Source organism: Vigna unguiculata, chromosome 8 (assembly GCF_037176805.1).
Source record: "Vigna unguiculata cultivar grain cowpea cultivar isolate G323 ecotype 2 chromosome 8, ASM3717680v1, whole genome shotgun sequence".
NCBI classification, from domain to species: Eukaryota; Viridiplantae; Streptophyta; class Magnoliopsida; order Fabales; family Fabaceae; genus Vigna; species Vigna unguiculata.
The window spans coordinates 23,567,462-23,581,506 of record NC_140799.1 but is presented as its reverse complement, the minus strand read 5'-3'; the positions used below and the strand labels follow the sequence as shown (position 1 = coordinate 23,581,506).

General features: G+C 34.4%; 1 pseudogene across 1 annotated transcript; it reads left to right on the top strand.

The window, feature by feature from the left end:
- The first annotated feature begins 1,966 nt into the window (after positions 1–1,966).
- LOC114195439 (GDSL esterase/lipase ENOD8-like) lies at positions 1,967–3,745 on the top strand (annotated as a pseudogene). The gene is made up of 5 exons (XR_014984106.1): positions 1,967–2,314; positions 2,448–2,654; positions 2,749–2,918; positions 3,011–3,275; positions 3,365–3,745. The product of XR_014984106.1 is annotated as a GDSL esterase/lipase ENOD8-like (transcript).
- The last annotated feature ends 10,300 nt before the right edge of the window (positions 3,746–14,045 follow it).

Here is a 14,045-nt window from a genome sequence, read left to right as displayed (position 1 = left end):
ATTTTAAACCTACATACAATGCCTATAAGAAAATCCTATACTATTAGCGCATCATACAAGGCCCAAAATAAACCTAATCTACTAAAAACTCACTAATGATCCATGATAATAAGTGAAGTGATGTAACTTTTGACTTGGTGATCTTAAATACAAACCACAACATCACAAATTTGGACTATAATAAAATGAATCTCTAAACTCCTAATTATCTTTATAAAAAATGACATCATTTTATTTTCTTAAATCGAATACTAACATAAAAATTAAACCAAACCATGTGAAGACAAGAAACAACATTGTTTGGTAACGATAATTAAGGTTGAGGAGTTAACTTCTCTTAATGTCCAAGCTCGAGGTGTTGTGTTTGAAATTGTAAAATCAAACTGACACGCAATCTTTATTGTTAGTAGGGACTCATTTGAAAAATATAAATAATTTTAGAAAAATAGGTGTTTAGTCCTTAACTTTGATATGAAAATGGAATTTGTTCCTTACCAAAACTTTGATACATTTCATGTGTGGGGATCAAAATGTATCAATGTTTCAAACATGAACGAATCTCATTTTTACATCAAAGTTCAGGAACTAAAAATATATTTAACCCATAAATTTAACATTTAACAAAATGAATTTTTTTCTTAAAAAAAACCTGGTTAAAAATACCTAAATTTATGGTTTGCTTAAAACTTAATTATGTCATTCTTTATGTTTCGTACGTAAGATAATAAACATGTGAACTCACTTGACGATAAAACCAAATGATAGATACTCATTTGAAAAAAAAAATAAAAAATAAACACTCTAAAGTAATTTTTTTTAATATGAGTTAAAACTTAATTAAGAAGTTAAGATTATTATAATAATAATCATCAAATAATTAAAAGTACAATAATTTATTGTTTATTAATAAAAATGAAAGAAAAAAATGTCATCATTTTGACGGAAAAATATTTATATGGCGATGTATATATGCGTGCATAAACATTATAATATATAATAGACACATGAAAGTGATATCTATAAAATATAGTAAGATTTATTTCTGTCAGCTGTCGTTGTTCAAAATACGTCCCCCCAAGTCAGAAATCCTCCTATGAATTAATTGCGGGAATTAAACTCTCACCTAAATAATAAATAGAAACTCCATAGTCCATTTTAGCCCAAGTGGACAATTCATGAACAAATAAGATACATCAAATAGTCAACCTTTTGTTTGGCGCGCGCATATATATATATATATATATATATGAAAATTATGTTTTGACAAATTGTTTTTTAGAAAATTGATAAAATTATTATAAATGGAATTAAAAATAGATTATAATTTTATTTTTTAACCAAAATAAAATAAAATCATAAAATAATATTCTTTTACTTAAATTAATTGTCAAAAATTTATCTGAAAAAACTTTGGTAACCTATCACTTCATATATTATATATATATATATATATATATATATATATATATATAATCACTTCCTATATATGATATATATGTATGTATGGCTTGACAAATTAATAGTAATCTCTCATAGACTTTGTTTGTTTTGAAAAGTGAATTTAAGGGGTTAAGGAAAAAAAATATGAGGGAAAGTGATGGAAAAAGAAGGATCACTAAAAAAGAATAATTTACCTTCTTAATATTAGCTACGGTCAAATGTGGGTGATACTAAATATTGATTTCCTCATAGTAAATTGTAGTTGATTGATATAGTAATGAAATTTCTTTTTATATTAATATATTTAAAAAATAATTTGTAAATTAATATTTTAAAAATTATTTTATGTAAAAAAATATTTAAAAAAATACAAAATAGAATGAAAATAAATGTAAATATAATATTTTAATAATTAAAAAGGTTATATTTTAAAATAAAAGTATATATTAAAAATTATATTTTGTTCTTTCCCTGTCATGACATGCGTTTTTCTTCTTAAATCTCATGCTTCAGTAGACGAAAGTGTAGCTCGTTTCCATCCTCACATTTCCCTTTAAATAATGGAAACAAACCAATGGATATGAGTAGAAGAAAAAGATGATAATGGAGTTTTGTACCCTTACCAAGCTATTTCACAACCCTCTTGTGTCTGCACTTGCACTTTTGTGCATTGCTACAACTTCACTCAACCCTGCAACGGCCTCAAAACGCTGTGATTTCCCTGCCATCTTTAACTTTGGAGCCTCAAACGCTGATACTGGTGGGTTGGCTGCTTCCTTCCCTTTTGCTCAACCAAAATCACCCAATGGGGACACCTTTTTTCACAGACCTGCTGGAAGGTTCTGTGATGGCCGACTCATCATTGATTTCATGGGTAAAATTCATTATTTTCTCTGCCATATAATTTACGTGTGTAATGGTGTTTACGATCAGGTACTACACATAGCACGTGTATATATTACGTTTATGAACATTTTGATCATTGTCACTTAATTTTGTAATTTCAGCACAGAGTTTTGGACTCCCTTTTCTCAGTCCATACCTTGATTCAATGGGGTCCAACTTCTCACGTGGAGCAAATTTTGCGTCAGCAGGATCAACAATCAGACTCCAACAAGCGGCAGGGCAGTTTAGAACCAGTCCTTTCAGCCTTGGCTTGCAGTACCAGCAATTCGAACGTTTTAAACCTAATGCAAAGTTCATTAGGGGCCAAGGTATATTAATAATTTCAAATGGAAAATTTTGCAGCTAATATACATGACTCTTCAACAATGTTATGGAATGTTTGTTTTTATCTTTTCTTGGCAGGTGGGGTGTTTGCAGCACTGATGCCGAAAAAAGAATACTTTGATGAAGCTTTGTACACATTTGATATAGGTCAAAATGATCTTACAGTTGGTTTTTTAGGTAACATGACTCTTCAACAAGTTAATGCGTCTGTACCTGATATAGTATCGAACTTCACATCAAATATAAAGGTAGTTGCATAATAAATACCCTTTCTACCTATATTTCTACGTAGTAGATTTCAGAATTTATCATGCTAAGTTCTCGAACTTTTGTGGTGAAGAACATATACAATTTGGGGGCTAGATCATTTTGGATTCACAACACTGGACCTATTGGTTGTCTTCCTTTGATTTTGACCAATTTTGAATCTGCTGAAAGGGATATGTATGGTTGTGCAAAGGCATACAATGAAGTGGCTAATTCTTTTAACCAAAATTTGAAGAAAGCCTTGGCTCATCTTCGTAAGGACCTTCCTACGGCTGCAATTACATATGTAGATATCTACTCTGTTAAGTACTCTCTTTTCAGAGACCCAAAGAAATATGGTGAGAGCCAAATTAAAATAACATTATCTCATTATCCTCAAACTTATCAAAAATGTGTTTCACTAATTGAAACTTTTATTAATTTCCAGGATTTGAGCTTCCACATGTTGCTTGTTGTGGCTATGGAGGGAAGTACAACTTCAGTAATAGTGTTAGCTGTGGAGGAACCACTAAGGTCAATGACAATGATATTTTTGTGGGTTCTTGTGAAAGACCATCAGTTAGAGTGATATGGGATGGGATCCACTACACTGAAGCAGCTAACAAAGTTGTCTACGATCAAATCTCTTCCGGGGCTTTCACAGCCACCCATTCCATTGAATATGGCATGTCGCAGAAAATAGACAATACACCAATGACCTCTTCATATGTTTATCATTGCGGTCCTCTGTCCTTTATAATAAAAATATAATGTACTTTCTCTCAAATTTAATTCTACTAAATTATAGACATGTTTAATTTTGTTTTAATATGTCTTCGTAACTTTTACCAATTTGATTTCATAATGAAAATTATAGAATAGTGTCCGATGTACATCCTTCTATACAAAAAATAAATTATTCCTGCAATATTATATAAATTATATGCAAGCAATGAAAAAAAAACAATATATATATATATATATATATATATATATATATATATATATATATATATATATATTCTACAGACATATCTTTTGTATTTGCAATATGAAGAGTTAGAAGAAAAATTAACTTTTTATACAAAGTTTAACACAATAAATGCAAATTAATAATATATATGTGCAAAGATTAAAAAGTTGCATTATTAAAAGGTCGTACTCCTTAAAGATTATAGTAATAACGATCATTTCTAGAAAGTCTTGTATAAAAGTTAAGTTGTTAAAATGTTCAAGAATATAACTACAACAAAAACACTTTAAATATAACTTATTAATCAACAGTTTTGTGTGTAATTATTATTGGGAATCCAAGTGAGTCTAAGTCTCACATTGTGTAAAAAATGAAAACGTTGAGCATCATATAAGGATGAAGATTCATAAACTCATTGTCTTAAGGTTTTGGGTTAAGAGTGGTGTCAATCTCTTATATGTGGGTTGGGCTCATATCACATTAGTGTTATATCTCCTTGGTGATCCTCTCTCCAAAGATCCAACAATGGTATCAAAGCCTGGTTCGTGTAGTGACCGGACGAATGCTTGTATCGAAAGTCTTCTTGACAGTGGGTTAGGTAAGCGTGTCTCGTTAAGAAGAACGACGGTACGAAAAAAGGGGTACTCGGTACTTAGCTCAAGGGAAGTACCAATGTGAAGGGACTCACACTTGAGAGGGAGATTGTTGGGAATCCAAGTGAGTCTAAGTCCCATATTTAGTAAAAGTGAAAAAGTTGAGAATCATATAAGGATGAAGAGCGATAAACTCATTGCCTTAAGGTTTTAGGTTAAGAGTGGTGTCAATCCCTTATGTATGGATTGGACTCATGTCTCATTGGTATCATATCTCCCTGGTGATATTCTCTCGAAAGACCCAACAATTATAATCATGAATGGGAGTGTGCAAAACCTTTGTATTATTCATGTTGTGAAGTTATGCACTTACAAGCAATCTATATATTATTCCCTCATTGAGAGTTAACTTTCTTTAAACATACACTAGTGCAGATTATGCTTTTTACCTCGCCTTATATGCCTCGGTTGGCCAGGAACCGAAGCATATAAGGGCACGGTGGCATTTTTACAATTCCAAGCAACTTTTATGCCTTGGTTCAGTTAAAACCCGAAGCAAAATACGGTTATAAGCTTCGGTTTGCCCAAAACTAGTGCCAAAAGCTGTTATATGCTTCGGTTCCAAAGACTCGGAGCCAAAAATGGGGCTGCATTTTTCAAAAATGCCACTAGCCGTTAGGTGTTTGGCCTCGGGTGGCAGTTAACCGGTGCCAAATACTCTTATATGATTCGGTTGTTAGAGGAACCGGGTCATAGGGTTTATTAAGGGCACAATTTCACGAACCCCTTTTCTCTTCTTCTTCCCCGCGCCTCTCTGCAACAACTATATTCTCTCTCCGCTGCAACCATTGCCACCACACCTTTCGGCCACTGCAACCACGTGAACCCTTGTGCTGCACCTCCATTTCCTGCGTCGTCTCTCTCTCATGTCTCTCTCGTATCTCTCTCTTCACTCTCTCGTCTCTCTCTCTCTTCACTCTCTCGTCTCTCTCCCTGCCACCGTCGATGCCACCACGTTCCTCCGGCCACTGTCGCGGCGTCGTCTCCGCTGGTGCTGCACCTCTATTTCGTGCACAACCATTTCATGCTCGGCCATTTCGTGCACCTCCTTCTCGGTTTTTCCGACAACTATCGTATCGTCGTTCCTCCAAGGTAAGTTTCCAACTCGTTTTTGTTTCGTTTTCCATTTTGTATATATTAATTTTCAATTTCGATTATTGCAAGTATTGATTTTCATTGGAATTGAAATTCTTTTGATTGTTTGTATATACTATGAGTTAGCCTTAGTTTCCCGTTTGAGATTCAATACAAAAATTATGTATTGTCCCCGAGTTTTCATTTTGAAGAAACTACATTTTTTTTAAATTAGATATAAAGGGATACAATACTAATAATTTAAATGTATTGAATCTTGAATTGTCTGATTGGATAGTTTAAGAAGATTAATCAATTTCTAGTAATTTATTAGTGCGTATATATTTTAAAATACATATCTTAAAATTCATGAATATTTGTCAATTGTGTTTTGTATTGATCTTTGGGTGCATATTTGATTGTGCTTTATAATCACTTTCATTTCGTGTATCCTGAAGGGCAATGCGAAATGCTAGCAAAATTTCATGAAATTTAAGATATGTACCAATAAAATAAAGAAAGTGAATCTTCTTAAATGGGATAGGGTCACACTTTGATTACGACGTGAGCATTGATTCAAAGCTTACAACGAGATTGGATTAATTTACCACGTATCAACGCTGAGTATGAGAATGGAGTAAAAGAATTTATAAAATTTGCGCAACGTTATGAGGGGAGAAGTGATGATGATGTGAAGTTCAGATTTCCTTGTGTCAACTGTTTGAAGGGGAGAAAATTGAATGCAACTCAAGTTAGGGAATATCTTATTTGTGATGGTTTCCTTAGAAGTTATACAATATGGACATGGCACGGCGAATTAATAGACTTTCCAACTGTTTCTCAAACTGAACATGTTGTCGATTCCACCATGAAAGAGCGACGAGAAGAGCGATGTGAAGAGCGAGTAGAAGAAGACAATATGAGGGACATGATACGGGATGTTGGCGATGCCTGCTGATGTAGAAACTCCATTGTATGTCGATTCAACTAAGTTCATGTGATTATCAACGGTTTTAAGACTTATGAATTTGAAAATGACCAATGGTTGGACAGATAAAAACTTCACAGAATTGCTCGTGCTCTTGAATGAAATGCTTCCTGAGGGAAATACTCTACCCACTCGAAACTATGACGCCAAGAAAATTCTTTATCCGATGGGTATGGAGTATAAAAGGATACAAGCATGTCCTAATGATTGCATATTATACGGAAAAGAATTTGAAGATTTGAAAAAATGTCCAAGTTGTGGTTCATCACGGTACAAGCAGAAAAGAAATAGTGAAGATAGTGGTCAAATAGAGAAGGATCTACTTTGAAAGTAGTTTGGTACCTTCCAATCGTGTCCAGGCTTAACCGTTTGTTTGCAAATCCTAAAGACGCTAAAAACCTTAGATGGCATGCAATTAAGAGAAGATGTGACTCCTTCGTAATCCAACTGATTCAATGCAATGGAAAGATATTGATAAGGAATTTCCCAAGTTCGGTGAAGAATGTAGAAATATTCGTTTTGGTTTAGCTACCGATGGGATGAATCCATTTGGCAATTTAAGTACAAACCACAGTTCTTGGCCCGTTATATTATTCATTTACAACTTATCTCCTACACTCTGCATGAAGAGAAAATACATGATGTTGTCTATGATGATATCTGGTCCAAAGCAGCCTGGGAATGACATAGATGTATATCTCAATCCTTTAGTTGAAGACTTGAAGTTGTTGTGGGTTGATGTTGTTGAAGTATTTGATGTTGTTGCTTCTGAAACTTTCATGATGCATGCAATGTTATTTTGCACCATTAATGACTTTCCAGCTTATGGTAATTTGTCAGAGTATAGTGTCAAGGGTCATAAAGCATGTCCTATATGTGAAGAAAACACTGCATCTCATCAGTTGAAAAACGGAAGGAAGACTGTGTATCTGCGCCATCGAAGGTTTTTACAAGCTAATCATCCTTATCGAAGGTTAAAGAAAGCATTCAATGGACATAAAGAGAATGACAAAGCACCAACTCCATTAACTGGCATTCAAATTCATGACAAAGTTAATAAAGTACATCATGTATTTGGTAAATCGTCCAAGAAGTCATCTGCATCAAGCCCTTGGAAGAAAAAATCAATATTCTTTGATCTTCCATATTGGTCGAAGTTACAAGTTAGGCATTGCATAGATGTCATGCATGTAAAGAAGAATGTGTGTGATAACTTGATTGGTACACTACTTAACATTCAGGGAAAGACAAAAGATAAAGTAAATGCTCGTTTGGATTTGGTTGAAATGAAGATCCGAGAAGACTTGGCACCAAGGGAGCTTGGATCCGAGAAGATAAGTTTTTGCTTATGTTTAAAGAGTGTCAAGGTACCTCAAGTATACTCTTCAAATATTCAGAGTTTAGTGTCCATGCAAGACTTGAAGCTTGTTGGCCTAAAGTCTCATGATTGCCACATCTTAATGCAACAATTGTTACATGTAGCTATTCGTGGAATTTTACCCAAAAATGTTAGACAAACTATAACGCGTTTGTGTGCATTCTTCTCTTCAATTTGTAGCAAAGTCATTAATCCTTTAAAGTTAGATGAACTTCAAGCTGAGATTGTTATCATCTTGTGTCAGCTAGAGATGTTTTTCCCTCCATCATTTTTTGACATCATGGTAGATTTTCTTATTCATCTCGTGAGAGAAATCAAGTTTTGTGGACCAGTATACTTAAGATGGATGTATCCCATTGTTTACAATTCCACTGTTCAAATGTAAGTGGGTTGACAATAAGAGTGGTGTCAAAATTGATGAATCAGGAATGACTCTAGTTGATTTTCGAAAAATGGGTTATCGAGACGAGCCATTTATCAGGGCACAACAAGCATCTTAGGTTTTCTATGTTAAAGATCATGCGTCTGAATATTGGTTTGTCGCTCTTCATGAAAAAAAAATAGATTGATCCTAATGAAGAGAATCTGAGTGATCTTAATATTGTTGTCACCCACCCATTTAGAAGAACAATCAATGTTGATGAAATCCCTCTAGTTGATGATGTACATGCAATTCAAGAAGATCACAATGAAGGAATATACATATGACCAATCAATAACTTTATGTGTGAATTTCTTATTCTTGTTAAAATTTAGTTGTTTTGTTAAATAATGTTTTATATATGATTTTATATGTTGCTTATTAATGTTTTGTTATGTTTTCATTTCACATATATATGGCTAAACATCATAGTTCATTAGAGGATCAAGCACTCGCTAAGAGACCCACCAAAGGAGCCACTAGGTTGAGACAACTCTTGATTAGAAAAGCTAATGGTCAGAAAACACCTGTTGATATTAACGTCGACACTAGAATGCCTAGTGGTCGTTATGCGGACGTCTTCAAAAGCTATTCAGGAATGTTGGCACAAGAGAGAACATCAATCCTTATTCCATCTTTTGATCATGTCACTAAAGTTGATCGGGAAATGATATGGCATGATTTATTGGTAACGAATATTAATGTTATTAACATTATACTTTGATTTTGTTGATAATATGTTAAATATTATTGATGACATTTTCTATATTGCAGCTAACATTTGATATTCCAAATGTGGCAACGCTAAACAAAATTGTTTGTCATCGGTGGCTGAGAAATTTCATGGTTTTAAGACCAAGTTGACGTCTAGGTATGTCTTTAGATCTAAAAAGGATAAAAATCCATTGTTGAAATACACTTGGATTGATGAAGACACATGGCGTCAATTTCTTGAGCTTCGCACATCTGAGGGATGACAAGTATGTTTATTTGAAATCATCAATTGCATAATCGATAATTATGCAAAATTTTAACTAATTCATAAAGTGGGTTTTATATGTTACAGGAAAAGAGAAAAAAGGCTCAAAGCATAAGTGTTCAAAATAGAAACCCGCACATATTATCTCGTGGTGGGTATAGAAAACTTGAAGAGAAGATAATGTTAGAAAAGAAAAAATCTAAACCCCCACCTTTTGAGGGTGAAGATACTGAGCCTTCTTCACCACCATCACGTCATCAAAAGTGGAAGTTAGCCCGTCTACGCACATCAGGAACCTACACTTCTGAATCTGCATGATAAATCTCCGAGAAAATTGTAAGATACAATTCTTATCTAAATAGCTCGTTCATGTTTTATATTGTATTTTTTTTATAAATTTTTGTCATGACATACTTGATGCTGCAATTGGACGACTTGAGCACCCTGGACGTGTGTGTGGTGCTGGATCAGGAGTCAGCATACGCCAATTTTTTGGTTCCTCTCTCATCAGTCTTCATCCAGTCATGATGCTGATTATGAAGAAAGAATGAAGGAAATGATCACTACGAGGGTGAGAGAAGAACTTATTCGCCAATTTGAGCATTATGGCATTCGTTCGCCAGTGGATCGTCTGCCAGAACTAGACCCATTTGTGCCTCCCACGGGTAAATTTTTTTTCTATAAGTTATGAATTGAATAAATGATATTTAATAAAATAATTGAATAACATTAATAAATCGTTGACTCTAACAGGTAGAAGCGGAAAGGGGAGTTGTTCAGCTCCACCCAGGGATGACATGGATGACACTCATCCATGTCAGCTGTATATTTGGGATGGTACAGAGAAAACGTTAGTGGCTCGTGGAAAAGTATTTGAGGCAACAACAGCTCTTCATGGCATGAAGTTATCAGAGGATGAGGTTAAGGTCACAGTAGAGGAGGTTCTCATGTTGTTTGCTTTAGTTCCTGTGCCAATAGATGAGGTATATACTGTGGCACATGTATTCCAATGTTTCCTCGTCTGGCCTAGAGATTTGGTTTTTTCTACCGCCCAGTACAGACTCTTAAACCCACCAATATACTAAATTTTAAGTTTACATGTTTATTATATTTAAACTTAAATTATATTCCATTTTAACTGAAATTGCATCAATATAGGAAAAACCTCAACCAAAGAAGATTATTCTCTCTTTGGACAATCCTCTTTGTGCATTGCTCCAACTTGCAGAAATCATAACTAATAAGCCGATGCAGGTTGCTTGGGATGCTAACATTTTTGGGAGAGACCTTGAGATCTCACTTTACTTGCATTCCCAAGATGTCTTGGAGCTTGCACGGGGACAAGAGGAATTGAATATTACCATTATTCAGTTATGGATGATGTAAGTCTTTCAGTCATTATATATAGTTATTTGATATATTTACCTATTTACTTATATCAAATCAATTTTATGTTTAGGTATTTGTCTGGTGTCACTGAAACTATGGGGCTGAATGATGTATATGGGTTTGTAGACCCCTAACTCACTCATGAAGGCAACAAGTTTGATGACATCCAATCATATGTGACCAAATGCTTTCAACGTGTAAAAGAAATTTGTTTTGTCCCTTATGTTGCTTGGTAAGTCATTTTTGTTAACTTATGAATATAATCTGTCATTCTATATAAAAGTATCCTAACTTATTCCCTTTATCATAGTTCAATTATTAGATATAACATGTTGTTAGGGAGATCAACGCTAAGTCAAAATGTCTTGCATCGTGTTCCCTCCAGGTTTGATATTTCTATCCATATATTTATAATTGTTTGATTTCACAAACAAACTGGCTCATATGAGTGCAGTTCCTATATAATGCAATGGATGACAACAATTGTGCGTGCTCGTATTACAACTAATTGAGACACGGTAATATATATTTGAATTAAAAAATTACTTTGCAATATACTGAAGTTTGATATACTAAATTTGTCCTTTTATATACTAACTTAACTTAATGTCTTACTTTGCAGACATTCAAGAGTCCTTTGCCAATTCCCTCGAAGTCCATAAAGTTTGGTAGGATAGCATGTGCAAAATTCATAATTCAAATGTACAATAGTATTGATTAGGATATATGTATTTGGATTGTGGATATTCCAATTATCTTTTAAATGTTTTTGGATTGTGGTTGTTTGAGAAAATATTTTTTTCTGGTTTGTGCTGGTCTGTGGAAAAATATGCAGGTTTAAATGTGGGATTTATAATAAAATAGAAATTTGATTTTAAAAATAATAGTAGAATAGGCCTTGGTTGCAACCAAGACCGAAGCAAAAAGGGCATATATGGCCTCAATTATTACCATAACCGAGGCCAAAGACTCTGCGAAATTTTTAATTAAAAAAAATAATTTTGAACCTATGGCTTCGGTTCTCGCTGACCCGAGGCAGAAAACATACTCTATGGCTCTGGTTCATTTAGAATCGAGGCTTAAAAGCGCCTCTATAGCCTCAGGTGATAACCGAGGCCAAAAGGCACCCCCTTTTGGCCTCATCCCAATATGCCTCGATTCTAGACCCGAGGCAAAATGAGAAAAATAACCAGGGCAAAAAGCCCTTACTGCACTGGTGATATATATTTTGTCTTCGTAGTCATGAGTGAAAGTTAGAATACTTAGGTTCTTAATCTTATAGAGAGATTAAGAAGAGTTAAACCAAGAATTGTTAGAGGAAAAAGTTCAACACCCTTTTATTTTAATTAAGTGTTTAACACAACAAAGTTAAAGCATGAAGAAATTGTGTCTGATAGACACTAAAAAAAAACTATGAGAGTATATGCTTTGTTTAACAAATGATAAAGTATCATGCAAATACTTTTATTATGCTTGATAAGTGATTGATGATGATTAGACAATAAGTAAAATCAACATGCCTAAAAAAAGAAAATAAAGATTAAAAGAAATGTCAAATTCTTTCAAATCACCATTTAACTAGGATTTTCACCCCTCAACCCTATGATAGACTATAAGAAACAACCTAAACTTAAAAATGTATTAGCTCACATGAGAAATGGTAAAAAAAAAGGCTTAAGCAAGTTTAAAATGGTAAAAAGAATATAAGAAACATCTCAAATATCATAATCCATTTAAAGCTTAAAATATCACCATTTAAGACCTAAAATACAAGTTAGACTAATCTAAAATGTAAAACCTAAAATTGGATATGCAACTAACTAGACACATTCAAAATGATATAAGAAAGATAAAAATTGGGCCAACGATCAAAAACAACAAAAGACATAAAATCTAATATATGCAAACCTAAAATTTCACTACTTTGACACAAAAAAACCTAGCAACAGGCTAAAACAAAAACAATATTGATCTATCTAAACTACTTCTTACCTCAACAAAGTAAAGCATGAAGAAATTATGTCGTATAGACACTAAAAAAACTATGAATGTATATGCTTCATTTAACAAATGATAGAGTATCATGCAAATCCTTTCATTATGCTTGCTAAGTGATTGATTATGATTAGACAATAAGTACAATCAATAGGCCTAAAAAAGCAAAGAAAGCTTAACCTTGTGTTTGCATGAAGCATTTCAACAATGTTGAGAAATTGAAATGCACTGTATTTGAATTGCTTACAATTAAATTCCCTTCATTTTATAAATAACTTGTTTGGATAAAGAAATTGAAATACCTTACATCTCAATTTTTTGTTTGGATAAAATAATTGAATTTCTTGTGAAATAAAATTTCATTTTAAAACTATTTATTTTAGGCTTAATTATGTTTTGAGTTCATGATAAATTTGGAAACGGGATCAACGACAAAGATGGGTTAGGACAACCCAGATGGGTCGAGCTGACCTGATGACTCAGTCGGGCCGGGAAACCCAGATGGACTAGGTTGGGTCGGCTCAACGATCCGGATAAGATTGATTAGCCTAACGGCCCATACAGGCCAGTCATGCCTGCTAAGTTCGTCAACCCAGCTCGACCTAACTTGTATAGGTTGTTGGCCCGACTTGGACCCACTAGATCATCGGGCCCGCCCGACCCATCTAGGTTGTTGGGGTCGACGACCCATCTAGGTTGTCAAGCCTGTTTATGTCATTGGGCACATTCAACAAGTTTGTGTCATTGGGCCGGTCCGACCTGACAAGGTTGTCGAGCCGGTCGGTATTGCCTAGGTCGCTGGACCGGTCGGGCCCGTCTAGGTTGTCGGGTCGGTCAAACCCGACTAGGTCATCGGGTTGGTAAGGCTTGTCAGGTCAACGGGTCGGTCGAGTCGTTGGGCCTGCCCAACACGTCTGGGTCATCAAACCCATGTGGGTCGCCGGGCTCACCCACCTGTTCGACCTATATGTGTCATCAGGTCACCTCGGTCCGTCTTGGTCATCGGGCCTGATCGACCTGTTTGTGTTGTCAGGTCGGTCTGATCCGTTTAGAGTGTCTGGCCAACTTAGCCTGTCATAGTTGTTGGTTTTGCCGGGTCCGTTTGGGGTTGAGTTTAGAGTGTGAGGTTGAGTGAGAAGTATTTCAAATTCCACCTTTTTTAAGGGTATTTGAATTCCTTTGAATTTAGCTAGTTGAAATACTTCAAAAAAAATACATGCATTTTAAATGCTTTTTTATTTCTCTATCCAAACAAAACATTTCATTACAAAGAATTTCA